Below are 15,195 nucleotides of genomic sequence, written 5' to 3'. Positions count from 1 at the left end.
TGGGATCGAGCCCCGCATCGGGCTCTCTGCTCAGCAGGGAGCATGCTTCCCCCTCTCTCTCTGCCTACTTGTGATCTCTCTCTCTCCACACCAAATAAATAAATAAATAAATAAAATCTTATAAATAAATAAATATTCATTAAAAGGAATTAAGAAAGAATATATGAAAGTCACTATAACATAAACTTAAAATCTACAAACTAATAACACCTTTTGTAGGACATTTGAAAGAAGCCATATTTTTAGTTGGTGTTAGGATATTATTGTTAGCATTTTATTCATTCGAACAGTGACAAAAATACTAAAAGCTACTTTCATTAAGCATTTGAAATATACCAGACACTGTGCTCTCTTACTGATTTAATCATTATAACAAACTCTATAAGACAGATATTAAAATAGCCATTGCACTGATGGAATAATTAAAATTTAACAGAGGTTAAGGAATTTGTCCAAACTCAAAGTTGTAAGGCTGGCGTGGCTGCCAAGCCTGCCTGATTCCACTTGCTGCTGCGTTTGGTGGATTCTGCAGTGGAACAAAATCTCTAAGGCACTGGTAGCCACCACAATGTCCAAGCTTGGGCATGACAGTAGCCAAAGCAGGCAGGAGAATCAGAAAGGAATATTCCTTTTTTTCTTTTTATTTGAGAGAGAGAGAGTGTGTGTGTGTGAGAGAGAGAGAGAGAGAGATCATGAGCAGGGAACAGAGAGAGAGGCAGAAGCAGACTCCCCACTGAGCAGGGAGCCCAATAAAGTACTTAATCCCAAAACCCCGAGATTGTGACCTGAGCCAAAGGCAGACGCTTAACTGACTGAGCCACTCAGGCACCCCTGAGGACACAGATTTTAAGCATAGAAAATGCCAGAGCCTCATAAACCGTTAGAACTAAGTAGGTTTAACAGTGTGCTGGAAACAAGATTAGTGCAATTCAATAACATTGCATTCACCAATAATAATCTGGTAATAATAAGGAAATAATAAGAAATATTTCATTGACATGAGTAGCAAAAATATTCATGAGATACCTAAGCATAAATCCAACAAAGGAGTTGAGACATAAATTATGAAAGTTGTGAAAGCTTATTGGAAAACATAAAAGAAGATCTAATAAATGGAAAAACTTATCATGTTTACTAAGGGAATACTCACTATCATAAAGACATAAACTCTCTCCCAAGAGAATCTATAAATTTAAGGATTTCAGCTGGAATCTCAACCAATCTTTGTTTCAGTGTGTGGAAATGCTTCAAGTGGTATACTTAGTCTTGTATTTCCATGCCACCCACATACAAGCAGACCTGTTGCAATTTCACAACGTACACTGGTACAGCAAACATCTCTGTGCCTTCTAAAAGAGGTATGAGCACAACTGAACTGCTACCTATGAGAGGATGAGAATAGCCACAGAAGCCCAGTGCTTTGAGCAGTCTTGGACAAGGCAATGAGTTGTCCGGGCAATGGCACAGGGAGGAATCCTTTTCAACATTTCCATCAGTTAGCTAAAGTAGGAGGTGCTAAGCAGTTGATTCTAAATCTGACAAGGGAAAAGTTGTGAAAATCGAAATCTACCTAAGGAAAATTTCATAAAAAGAAACCACCTTTTAGGAATGGGGAAGATAAGATGCTGAGTGTAGTTCCCAGGGAAGGAGCCAGGAGGGGCCTCTGCTCAGGGGGCACGGCCTCTAGAATGGCTCACTGCAAAACCAATGCTGAATGCATGTCCACTTTTTGCCTCTTTTCATAAAAGCCAAAATCCTCTTGGGTGTTCACTTGGTTGGTGAAAACAGATACCAATGTAGATCTTTTGTAAAAGCGGGATGGTGTCCTATGGACTCTGAAAAGCAGGGGATACCTGTAGCAGCAGACTGGGAGTGGGAGGGCTGGTGTTGGACCACCACCAGTGGACCGTGACAGAATTAGATTAGACTCGTGATGTTCCATTAGAACCTCTCAGGACACAAACCCAGAAACAGGTGAGCTAAACCTCACCGCTCTTTGGACCATGTTAGGTCACTGAATGCTGTAAGATAGTTCAGGACTTGGAATAAAACAAGTCTTCTCTTTCCTTGTCTTTCTTCCCTCCAAACCACTAAGTGCCACTGACCTTCCATGATGCTTAGGAAATGCCTTCCTTCTGCCAGAGGTGAATGGCAGATTGTGTAGATGGGCATTCAGGCACTTCTGCAGTCTTACTTCTCACCACCTCCTTAAATCAAGGGGATCTGAAGCTGCAAGCAGAGTGGCTGTTTCGTGGTTTCCCTTGATACCCAAACATACTCATGGACTCTTAGGGGGACGCAAAGTAGAGGAGCCACAGGATTATTTCATCTCTCGTTTTGTATTCGAAAAACAGATCCAGAGAGGAAGGAGACTTGCTAGTTAGTGCCCAGGGACAAGACAAGAACCAAATTTCTTCCCTTTGTTTATTTCCACATAGTAGAAGAATAGAATAGAATAGAATAGAATAGAATAGGCTGCTATTAATAATCACACTGGGACAAAAGGTGTAAACCAGGTCTGGCCCTCACATATAGGGACATATGGGCACCATATCACGTAGTGGAAATAAAGTCAGCCCACTACTAAGTCGGCCTACAACACAGCCCAACAGAATGAACAACTATGTAAAACAAATTGTTAGGATTTTAAAACCAAGCTAAGGAAAAAATAAATAAACAGCTAAATAAATATTTTCATTTCAAATCAACTCAAAAGAAAATTTGGAAGCGAGGGGGGAGGAGTCAAGATGGCGGAGAAGTAGCAGGGTGAGACTACTTCAGCTAGCAGGAGATCAGCTAGATAGCTTATCTAAAGATCACAAACACCTGCAAATCCATCGGCAGATTGAAGAGAAGAAGAACAGCAATTCTAGAAACAGAAAAACAACCACTTTCTGAAAGTTTATCTAATATATATATTTTTTCTTTTTTATACTTTTCTTTATTCGTTTTCTTTTTTTAATTCTTTTTTTTTCTATCTTTCTTTTTGAACCTCTTTTTATCGCCTTTCACCCCCCTCACGATTTGGGATCTCTTCTGATTTGGTTAAAGCGTATTTTCCTGGGGTTGTTGCCACCCTTTTAGTATTTTACTTGCTCCTTCATATACTCTTATCTGGACAAAATGACAAGGCAGAAAAATTCACCACACACACAAAAAAAAAAAAAGAACAAGAGGCAGTACTGAAGGCTAGGGACCTAATCAATGCAGACATTGGTAATATGTCAGATCTAGAGTTCAGAATGACAATTGTCAAGGTTCTAGCCGGGCTCGAAAAAGGCATGGAAGATATTAGAGAAACCCTCTCGGGAGATATAAAAGCCCTTTCTGGAGAAATAAAAGAACTAAAATCTAACAAAGTTGAAATCAAAAAAGCTATTAATGAGGTGCAATCAAAAGTGGAGGCTCTCACTGCTAGGATAAATGAGGCAGAAGAAAGAATTAGTGATATAGAAGACCAAATGACAGAGAATAAAGAAGCTGAGCAAAAGAGGGACAAACAGCTACTGGACCACGAGGGGAGAATTCGAGAGATGAGTGACACCATAAGATGAAACAACATTAGAATAATTGGGATTCCAGAAGAAGAAGAAAGAGAGAGGGGAGGGATGCCTGGGTGGCTCAGTTGGTTAAGCGGCTGCCTTCGGCTCAGGTCATGATCCCAGCGTCCTGGGATTGAGTCCCACATCGGGCTCCTTGCTTGGCGGGGAGCCTGCTTCTCCCTCTGCCTCTGCCTGCCACTCTGTCTGCCTGTGCTTGCTCTCGCTTCTCTCTCTATGACAAATAAATAAATAAAATCTTTAAAAAAAAAAAAAAAGAGAGAGGGGAGCAGAAGATATACTGGAGAGAATTATTGGGGAGAATTTCCCCAATATGGCAAAGGAAACGAGCATCAAAATTCAGGAGGTTCAGAGAACGCCCCTCAAAATCAATAAGAATAGGCCCACACCCCGTCACCTAATAGTAAAATTTACAAGTCTCAGTGACAAAGAGAAAATCCTGAAAGCAGCCCGGGAAAAGAAGTCTGTAACATACAATGGTAAAAATATTAGATTGGCAGCTGACTTTTCCACAGAGACCTGGCAGGCCAGAAAGAGCTGGCATGATATTTTCAGAGCACTAAATGAGAAAAACATGCAGCCAAGAATACTATATCCAGCTAGGTTATCATTGAAAATAGAAGGAGAGATTAAAAGCTTCCAGGACAAACAACAACTGAAAGAATTTGCAAACACCAAACCAGCTCTACAGGAAATATTGAAAGAGGTCCTCTAAGCAAAGAGAGAGCCTACAAGTGGTTGATCAGAAAGGAACAGACAATATACAGTAACAGTCACCTTACAGGCAATACAATGGCACTAAATTCATATCTCTCAATAGTTATCCTGAATGTTAATGCGCTAAATGCCCCAATCAAAAGACACAGGGTATCAGAATGGATAAAAAAAACAAAACCCATCTATATGTTGCCTACAAGAAACTCATTTTAAGCCCAAAGACACCTCCCGATTTAAAGTGAGGGGGTGGAAAAGAATTTACAATGCTAATGGACATCAGAAGAAAGCAGGAGTGGCAATCCTTAGATCAATTAGATTTTAAGCCAAAGACTATAATAAGAGATGAGAAAGGACACTATATCATACTCAAAGGGTCTGTCCCAACAAGATCTAACAATTTTAAATATCTATGCCCCCAACGTGGGAGCAGCCTACTATATAAACCAATTAATAACAAAATCAAAGAAACACATCAACAATAATATAATAATAGTAGGCGACTTTACCACATCTTCTTGATCCATTCATCTGTTGATGGACATCTAGGTTCTTTCCATAGTTTGGCTATTGTAGACATTGCTGCTATAAACATTCGGGTGCATGTGCCCCTTTGGATCACTACATTTGTATCTTTAGGGTAAATACCCAATAGTGCAATTGCTGGGTCATAGGGCAGTTCTATTTTCAACATTTTGAGGAACCTCCATGCTGTTTTCCAGAGTGGTTGCACCAGCTTGCATTCCCACCAACAGTGTAGGAGGGTTCCCCTTTCTCCGCATCCTCGCCAGCATCTGTCATTTCCTGACTTGTTGATTTTAGCCATTCTGACTGGTGTGAGGTGATATCTCATTGTGGTTTTGATTTGTATTTCCCTGATGCCGAGTGATATGGAGCACTTTTTCATGTGTCTGTTGGCCATCTGGATGTCTTCTTTGCAGAAATGTCTGTTCATGTCCTCTGCCCATTTCTTGATTGGATTATTTATTCTTTGCCGAGCAGAGATCCCGATATGGGGCACGATCCCAGGACCCTGAGATCATGACCTGAGCTGAAGGCAGAGGATTAACCCACTGAGCCACCCAGATGCCCCCATAAGTGACTCTTAATCTCACAAAACAAACTGAGGGTTGCTGGGGGGAGGGGGATTGGGAGAAGGGGGGTGGGGTTATGGACATTGGGGAGGGTATGTGCTTTGGTGAGTGCTGTGAAGGGTGTGAACCTGGCAATTCACAGACCTGTATCCCTGGGGATAAAAATAAATGTTTATAAAAAATAAAAAATTTTTAAAAAAAGAAAGAAAAATTGGAAGCTACAAATACAGTCTCTTGATTAAGGACTTTGTTACTAAACAGCTCAAGGTCATACTCAACTACATGCTCCGTAAGATAATAATCTAGAAACTAATGTTTCTTCACACATGCAAAATTTCTGATAAATTTTGTGATGGAAGAAAAGTATATTTGACTTAATATATAAATGGCTTTTTATTTTGTGTCATAAGTCTTCAAAATACTTTAGACCAAATCAATATCTCAGTATTATATCCCATATTACAAAGTGTTCACTCCAACAAAGGCAGCATTAAAACCTACTTGTTGTTAGTCTTTTTTCTCTTTAAGATGTTATTTATTTTACAGATAGAGAGAGCCAGTGAGCATAAGTGGGGGGAGGAGCAGAGGGAGAGGGACAAGCAGACTCCACCCTGAGCATGGAGCCCAACACGGGGTTCAATCTCACAGCCCTGAGACAACAACCTGAGCCGAAATCAAGAGCTGGGCGCTCAACCAACTGAGCCACCCAAGAGCCCCTGGTGTTAGTCTTTTCAAAGCAAACCCTAGCACAGAAACTTTTCCATCTTTCCAACTGCACCCAATCCATTTATTTTTCATGCCATGGTGTCACATCTCCCCCTGTCCTTCCTCTCCACCCAAGCAGCTCACCTCATTTGCTGATTCACTCATTTCTCTTTCCCGGAAAACCTACACATTGGCTGCCTGTACCACACAGGCACTCACCACATGTAATCCTGGCTTCTTATTTATCTTACGGTTACAGTTTATCACTTTTATTAATAACTACTATTTAACAAGAGCCTACAGTAAATCACACGTGCTCAATAAGTAGAGTGAACATAGAATTTGTCATTCAAACCAGGATGCTTTTGAGAATAGAAGGGGCTGCTATTAATAATCACACTGGGGGCGCCTGGGTGGCTCAGTGGGTTAAGCCACTGCCTTTGGCTCAGGTCATGACCTCAGGGTCCTGGGATCGAGTCCCGCATCGGGCTCTCTGCTCAGCGGGGAGCCTGCTTCCCTCTCTCTCTCTGCCTGCCTCTCTGTCTGCTTGTGATCTCTGTCTGTCAAATCAACAAATAAAATCTTTAAAAAAAAATAAATAATCACACTGGGACAAAAGGTGTAAACCAGGGCTGGCCCTCACATATGGGGACATACGGGCAACCGACCAGTAAGTGACAATGTGGCAAACATTACAGGCTGACTCACTCAACATCTTTACTAAGTCTTTCTTCCCTTCCTTGCCTCCTTCTGCTATAGAAGCTGGAAAACCTACTTTCTCTTTCTCTCCCACAGCTAGCGCTGGCCAGGAGCCACAGTTCTGGAGAATGAGACTTTGGTAAGGGATTTCTGATAACTTGTGTTTCCTGATAAAACAAGGCATGACACTTTTAAAGGTTATTATACAACAGTGCTAAGTAAGGAGACTCTTGGCTTACACCAGGTAACTAACACAGCTCCTTTCTCTTTCCTCCTGTGTGGACATTGTGTCAAGGTGTAGAGGTCACCTAAAGACAGTGAAGGGATAAATGTGAGAGCAGGAGGAAGAATGGCAGAGCAGAGAGTCTCCTTACTTACCATTGCTATGCGGTAATCTCTGAAAGAGCGATGTCCTGTTTTCTATAAATATTAACCAATGTAACAGTGTTAGAGCTTGGGCAAATCTTTGTTACTGTCCTTGGTGGATAGTGATCACCAGACCACACAGAGCGGCTTCATGTGAATGAGTCTACATGGAGTGATTCTTAAGGGAGCCTGAGTTTAGGCTAGACAGAAGTACTCCTCTGTACCTTCTAAATTACCTACGAATGTCTCTAGCCAAAGCTGGCCACCCAGCCCACTTTCTTCTGAAGGTCGTCTCTGCTTCCTGGGGAGATAGCAATTCTCTGGCATGTGCAACTTGATGGAACACAAACCAGCTTAACATGAATTGCCGCAGTGCGCCACTAAATGCTCTTAGGAGGCATGAATCTTCACTGGGGCAGCTCAAGGCTTAATTCCCAAACCCTGAAAGTGTCCTGTGTGAGTAAAGCAGGCAGGTGACTCTCATGGACCGTGGAAAAGCCAAACTGGCAGGTCTCCCAGGAGGACATCAATGCAGGCCAGCCTTCGGAAGGGGTCCACACACAGAAGCTTTCTCACTGGCTTAGCAGCCTCACCTAATCTCTGAGGTGGCAAGGGTAGACCAAAACATCAGACGTACATTTCTTTTGGCCTTTGCTGTGCAGTACAGAGACTCACACCTCCCATCTAGGATCCCCACTGAGTCATCCCTCACTACTTCTGTTCTGGTTCTTGGCCCTGTCACCTCCACAGTCCTCTGTCATCTTCCCACATGAGTATTCCTTCATTCTGCTGTGTCCACACTTCAGGTGACTTTTCCAGAATGTTTTTATGCATTGGAAAAGGTAATATCTGGGCACCTGGGTGCTCAGTGGGTTGAGCCTCTGCCTTCGGCTCAGGTCATGATCCCAGGGTCCTGGGATGGACATCCCCCCACCCCATCTCACAGCATCTCCCATCTTGCATCTGTGGCTCTCTGCTCAGCGGGGAGCCTGCTTCCCCCTCCCTCTGCCTGCCTCTCTGCCTACTTGTAATCTCTGTCTGTCAAATAAATAAATAAAATTCTTTAAAAAGGAATCTATCTTAGTTGCAGGGGGGCTTCTCAAATTCAGGATGTCAGGACCTCTCTTTACATCTATCTGTCCCAAGCCCCGAAAGTCCAGAAGAAGGTTGGCTTCCCAGACAATTAGTACTTACTGAGAACATAATTTGTAATTCTCCGTCTCAGGATCAATACAGAAAACAAATATGCCATATAGAAGAATATTGACTATCCAACATCCAAAAGCTCAAAACATAAACTGGAAAGAACAACAGATAAAATTGTATGTACAATATCTCTTTTTTTTTTTTTGGTTTTGTTTTTAACTACCAAAAACAAACCCCAAACTCTGAAATGTTAACAATGGTAATCTCTCTGGGATTAAAGATAGGATTAGAAATAGAATTATAGATAATTATTTCTTTCATTTTAACATTTGTTTTTGTATTTTTTATAATAATGCTAGCAACAATGACATTTACTGTGTGCCAGACACCATTCTAAGAGCTTTACCTGAACCAACTCATTTAATTCTTACAATAATCCTAGAAAGTAGATGCTATTATTATGCCAAAGAAAAGTGAGACACAGAGATCAAATTACATGCCCAAGGTTACATACATAAGTAAGTGAGTCACAAAGCCAGAATTCAAATGCGGCAAGCTATTTCCAGAATGAAGATTTAACCACCTGCAAAAATAAACTATTGGGACTACATCAGAATAAAAACTAAAAGGTAACGTACTGAATGGGAAAAGATATTTACAAATGAGGGGCCCAAGAAAGGGTTAGTATTCAAAATATATAAAGAACTTACACAACTCAACACCCAGGTAACGAATAATCCAATTTATAAATGGGCAGGAGACATGAACAGACATTTCTCCAAAGAAGATATCCAGATGGCTAACAGACACAGGAAGAGATGCTCATCATCACTCATCATCAGGGAAATGCAAGTCAAAACTACAATGAGGTATCACCTCATACCTGTCAGAATGGCTAAAATCAACAACACAAGAAACAACAAGTGTTGGAGAGGGTGTGGAGAAAAATGCACTGTTGGTGGGAATGCAAACTGGTGCAGCCACTCTGGAAAACAGTATAGAGGTTCCTCAGAAAGTTAAAAATAGAGCTACCCTATGATCAGGAATCACACTATTGGATATTAACCCCCCAAACACACACACACAAGCACTAATTCAGAGGGATACATGCACCTCTATGTTTATGGCAGCATTATGTACAATAGCCAAATTCCAGAAGCAGCCCAAGTATCCCTCAATAGATGAACAGATAGAGAAGAAATACTATATCATACACAATGGAATATTCCTCATCCATAAAAAAGACTGAAATATTGCTCTTTGCAAGAAGTGGATGGAGCTAGACAGGATAATGCTAAAGAAGTCAGAGAAAGACAAATATCATGTGATTTCACTCATATGTGGAATTTAAGAAACAAAACAAACAAAGGGAAAGAAGAGAGAGAGAGTCAAACCAAGAAACAGACTCTTAACTATAGAGAACAAATGATTGGTTACCAGAAGGGAGTGGGTGGGGGGATGGGTGAAACAGGTGATGGGGATTAAGGAGGGCACTTACAGTAATGAGCACCGGGTGTTGTATGAAGTGTTGAATCACTATATTGTACACCTGAAACCGATATAACACTGTATGCTAACTATAAAACACTTTTTAAAAAGTAAATAAGACTTGGGGTCCCTGGGTGGCTCAGTCATTTAAAGTGTCTGACTCTTGGTTTTGGCTCAGGTCATGATCTCAGGGTCATGGGATCCAGCCCCCTGTGAGACTCGGGGTGGGGGAGCTTAAAAGGGAGTCTCCTCATCCCTCTCCCTCTGCTCCTTCCCTGCCCCCCAACACGCCCGTCCCCCAGCTCAGGCGGGCTCTCCTGTGTGTGTGTCTCTGTGTGTGTGTGTGTGTGTGTGTGTGTGTCTCAAATAAATAAATAAATAAACACAATTTTTTTAAAACATTCTTTTAAAAAAGTAAATAAGACTTAACCACTATTTCTGCTATCTCTAAAATATGTACTATTTTATAATACATAGTTCATAATAAAGAAGTATAATCTTCCCTTTTTTTAAAGACTTTCTTTACTTCTTTGACAGAGAGAGCGAGCACAATTAGGGGGAGCAGCAGAGGGAGAGGGGTAAGCAGTCTTCCCACTGAGCAGCGCTCTATGCAGGCAGGGCTCCACCCCAGGACCCCAGGACCTCAGGACCTCAACCCAAGCCGAAGGCAGATGCTCAACCAACTGAGCCACCCAGGTGCACCTATTCTTTCTTTATAATAAAGAAAAAAGGTTTTAAAAAAGAAAAGGAATATAAGACAAGATAGTCAAGGAGAGAGAGGGTGAAAGAATGAGTGTTTAAAAGGGAGTCAAGAGAGGGGCTCCTGGGTGGCCTGGTTGGTTCAGTGTCTGACTCGATCTCAGCTCAGGCCTTGATCTCCTGGTGGGAGTTCAAGCCCCACGTTAAGCTCCATGAGCAGCATGGAGTCAGGAGAAATGACCCTACACTTAGTATCTCTGGATTTGTTACCTCACCTGCAAAACAAGGGGCTGAACAAGACTACATTCTAGAGAAATAATTACCTTGCGCATTACCAAAAACTGTCCCGGAAGATGCTCATCATTTTAGACGTGGCCATCGCATCATTGATTAGTCTACAGCAAATTTGTTGTCTTTGTGTTTTAATTTACATTTCAAACCCCGCATGTCCCATAAAGCAAATGCACAGGATATAAAAACTATTGGTAGGGCTAAGGGAATGACTCTGTATGAATGAGAGCACTGATCATTTTTAAAAGACAGAAAGTGGTAAGAAAACAAATGGAAATGGTAGGAAATGAAATGCAAAATGGCCTGGCAGCTTGCGTGATTCCAAAGAGCAGCAACCAAGTCATTCAAAAAAGGCCTTGTTCCCAGCAGCTCAGCTTTTTACCCTCCCACTAGACTTACCCCCTGACTTTTCCTACCCAGTCCCTTGTGTTAAATCTAAATTCCTCAACCAGTGGATGCTAATGTGTGAGAGCAATTCCTCCCTCCTCTAAGAGCCATCCTTGATCAACTATTTCTGACACTAGCTCAACTTTGGCTGATCTGGCTAAAGTCCTACGAAATACTTAGCCCTGCTGTCCTGAGCCAGACGCTCCTAAGGGCTTTCTCATTCCTGCCATTTTCAAATAAAAGGTGATGCCAATGGTGACCTGGTTGATTTCTTTCCACCAACTATGTTGCAAAAATAACATAGAAAGGGAAGTTGGAAAAGGTGGAGTGAGAGAGCTATATCCACCCCATAATAAGATAAAGCATGTAGATTCTGTCTAAAACTGATCAATCAAGACCAGCTACATATGCAAATTATTTAGAAATAGGGAGATAAGTGATTAAACAGCCAAGAGCCAGAGCAGCCCAACAGATGACCCCGGTATCCAAAGAGGGGGAACGATGATTTGGTTAGAATCTTAAATGAATCTTAAATAGAATCTTAAAATGCTCTAATTCATAAAATTAGATGAATGCATTATTTGATAAATATTAATGCAATCTTTGAAAGTCAAAACTTGTAATTTACAGTAAAAAATTACAATTACATAATCAAGTTGTGTCTACAAACTAACCCAACTAAATGACCCCAACAAATGGAGATGTAGGTTTTCTTGGTGACTTAAGGACTGGGAAGACAGTATGGTGACAGTATGGAGACAGGAAAACTGCTTCATCTCCTGGCCTGCGTGCGACAGGAGGCCATGGGCCAGCGGGCAGCCAGATCTACGGCTCAGGCCTGCCTTGGGTTCTTTGACATAAGTCAGAGAAGTTTGCTAACTGGGATACCTGGGTTTTCTGGAAAAGCATCAAGCTCTCTGTTCTCCTTGGAAGATGAAGAATTCTTTTTAGTTTCCTGCTCTCGTGGTTTCCTGTGTCTGTTTCTGTGCAAATCTCTTTGCACCTGACTTTTTCTCCTTGACTCCCTTTCCCTTAATCTGTGTGTTTTCTGCTCACTGAGGACTCCCTTTCCCCTACAGTTTTATTTTTCTCTCTACTCTTGAATTCTTCTCACCATTCCTACTCTGTCTCTCTTCCCATCCTAATTTTTCTCTGTCTTCTCTGACTTGTATTTTTGTCTCTCGGTTTTCCATGTGGTTAGCTAAAACGACTTAAATCTTTTGAATGCAACTTGCTCATCTGTAACACTGGTTAATATTCCTGAGTATCCTGTATAATACTGGCTGAGTTATTCATCTTTGAAGTTCTTGGGAGAAAGTAATTTTAGAAGCTGCAATCTATTTAATCAAATTGTAGGCTATTACCTTCATAAGTAATTTGAATATTTTCTTCTCTTGAAACATATAACTTCAGTTCTAGAAAACTTTTTCTAGAATGACAATAGGAAATGACAACAATAGAATGAGACTAATTTTATAAACAACTGGTCCTCTCAACAACTGAAAGAAATCAGCCAATGAATTAAGGCTTTTTAGTCCTTAGTGAAATACTGTAATAAGATTCAAAAAATGAAATTGGATTTCACATTATATTTTAATTTTTAAATTTCTCAAAATGAAACTATATATTTGACTGAAAACATTAACCTACTAGGAAGAAATATTTTTTTCTTTTAAAATTCTAAATCTGGAGGCTTTCAAATTTTCCAGTCATGTTCCATCAATGTACAAAATTGATTTTATAGGATACATTGCTCAGGAATTGTGGATGTATAAAGAATTATAGTTCTTAAAAGACACGAGCATTTGCTAATGAAACTATCTGAATGATGCCACTGCTGTCCCCAGATGAACCATCTTAACTAAACCTAAGGCTTAAACCAAGAGCATAGAGATCTCTATGGCCTATTGTAGTTATGACCAGGAAATTTAGATTTCATACAAACTTGCCTTTATTTTAAATGCAGTTTAGTTACTAGAATAAAACACACAAATATCAATCCACTAAACTAAATATCCAATCCACATTTTTTTCCTAACACAGAAGGAGGCCTCTCTGAAGGGTGTTCCAGGCTTACCACTGAACAGTGGTCAAGCCAAAAATAAACCTAGGAGGCAAATTCAACAGCACACAGAACAGGAGTCCATGGAGAACAGGACTTAGCTTTTCCTCCATTCACCTCCTTCTGGGATCCCCACCCACATTCCCCCATCTCCTAATTAGACAGCTAATTAGGACTCCAGATTTAAATGCTAAATGGGGAAGGAGATCTGGTGCCAGGCCAGGATTCCTTTAACATCAAACACTCTCCTCCTTCACCCTTCTCCCCTCAGCCCTGCGAGCTGTGGCAAGGGAGCTGGCCCAGCAGGCTGATTGGCTGGAGGGCAGTGTTTACACTTAGTTGTCTTGAGAGGGAAGATCTGTCTCTCAAATGGCAAAGTCTGAAAAGATAAAACTTAAAAACAACATGCCTAGGCTTTTAGTACTTTAATGAAAAGAAACAAGTATCTTATAAGCTCAATTATTATTACCATGGTGACATGGGGGGGGGGGGTACGTGAGGAGATCTCAAGAACAGTTCCTGGTTCCAGCCAGGCAGCGTCTCAACGGTGCCGGGCGACTTCTTCGGTTACCATGGCAACCAAAATTAGAAGTGCTTTTGCAACCCTAACAGAAACCATCTTTTTAAGTGCTTCTGTGAATCACATTGAATACTGATGATGCAAGTTTGAGTGATACATATTTTTCAAACATTAACACGCGCGCGCGCGCACACACACACACACACACACACACACCATATTGGCATAAACAAATATTCTTTTTAGATTCCCCCTTGAAATCTTGACTTAACTTGGAATAGATTTTTCGGTCTGTTTTTGTTTCCCTTTTGGATTCCCGCGGTCTCAAGTGCAAACGCAATTTGTTTAATTTCCAAACTTGTCTGAATTGCACGGGTAAGAGCTCAGAATGTGGCTCATTTGCTCCCGTTTTGAAACGGGATGAGGAATGGGGTGGGGGAGGGTGGGTCTAACAGAGAGTCTTTTTGTCTACCTAACTGCGGAGGACGAACACGGGGGGAGGGTGGGGGGGGGGGGAAGGAGGAGAGGCAAGGAGGGGAAGGAAGAGGGAGGGAGGGAAGGGAAGAAGAAAGTGCGGACCGCTGAATCTTTGCTGCCTGAAGAGCACCTTTATCTCCACCTGCCCAGATGTTGTGTCCGGCACACAAAAGCTGGCCAGAAGTGACATTTTAAAGACCCCGTTGCCATCCGTTCCTGGTCATCCCGGAGTTCCTAATACTCCTGAAGGGACATCCGGGAAGAGGCGACGAGGTTCTTCCTTACTTGTGCCGTCTTCAAAAGAAGCACGATTCTTTAGGGAGCATCGTGCTGCGGGGCGGGCCACAGCCCTTCGCTGTCACTGCCCTCACTGCGAGCCCCCAGCGCTCGGTACGAGCTGTCCACACCTGGGCTCGCGCCCTAGGGCTCGGGCTCCCGCGCCAGGTGTGCGCCGGGCAAGGCGCGAAGCCTTTCTCCCGGGCTCAGGTGCGGGCGCGCACACCGACGGGGGCCCGCACGGCGCCGGGACTGGGGGACACACGCGCGCCCACACCCGGGGCGCCCCCCGCCGCGCAGGCACCCGCCCGCACGCGCCGGAGCACCCGCGCCTCCCGCTGCAACGCCCTCTGCTCGCGCGCGCCGACTGCCCGAGAGGGGCCGTCCCCCGGAGCGCCCACCCTTCCCCTGACCCCAGATCGCCCCCCGCCCCGCCGGCAGTCGTGTCTCCGTTCTCCTCTCGGCTCGCGGGGGGCACGGGCGCCGTTCGCAGCCCCCAGCCCCCGCCGCGGGTCGGCAACCTGGCGGAGGAGAGGCGGGCGGGGCGGGGGTGCCGCCTGCGAGCCCCGCGGCCCTCGCTTACCTTCGTGGCGAGCCCGGCTGACGGGCCCGGCGGCGCGGGGCCAGGAGCTGCCGGCGGTTGGCGCTGGAGCGCGCGCCGCGCGGTGGGTGCGTGGGTGGCGGGCGCCGCGGCCGCGCGGGAGGCTCCCG

The 15,195-nt window shown here is 43.2% G+C and overlaps 1 protein-coding gene across 4 annotated transcripts in view; it reads right to left on the bottom strand.

Moving 5' to 3' along the window:
- NIM1K (NIM1 serine/threonine protein kinase) overlaps nt 1–15,195 on the bottom strand; it is a 64,016-nt gene extending 48,821 nt beyond the window's left edge. For all 4 annotated transcript variants that reach the window (XR_009353769.1, XM_059173920.1, XM_059173919.1 and 1 more), the window contains exon 1: nt 15,068–15,195. The gene's annotated coding sequence lies outside the window, so the exon portion shown is untranslated. The remainder of the gene's footprint in view (nt 1–15,067) is intronic.

This window comes from Mustela lutreola, chromosome 5 (genome assembly GCF_030435805.1).
Source record: "Mustela lutreola isolate mMusLut2 chromosome 5, mMusLut2.pri, whole genome shotgun sequence".
NCBI lineage: Eukaryota > Metazoa > Chordata > Mammalia > Carnivora > Mustelidae > Mustela > Mustela lutreola.
This window is presented reverse-complemented; position numbering and strand designations above follow the sequence as displayed.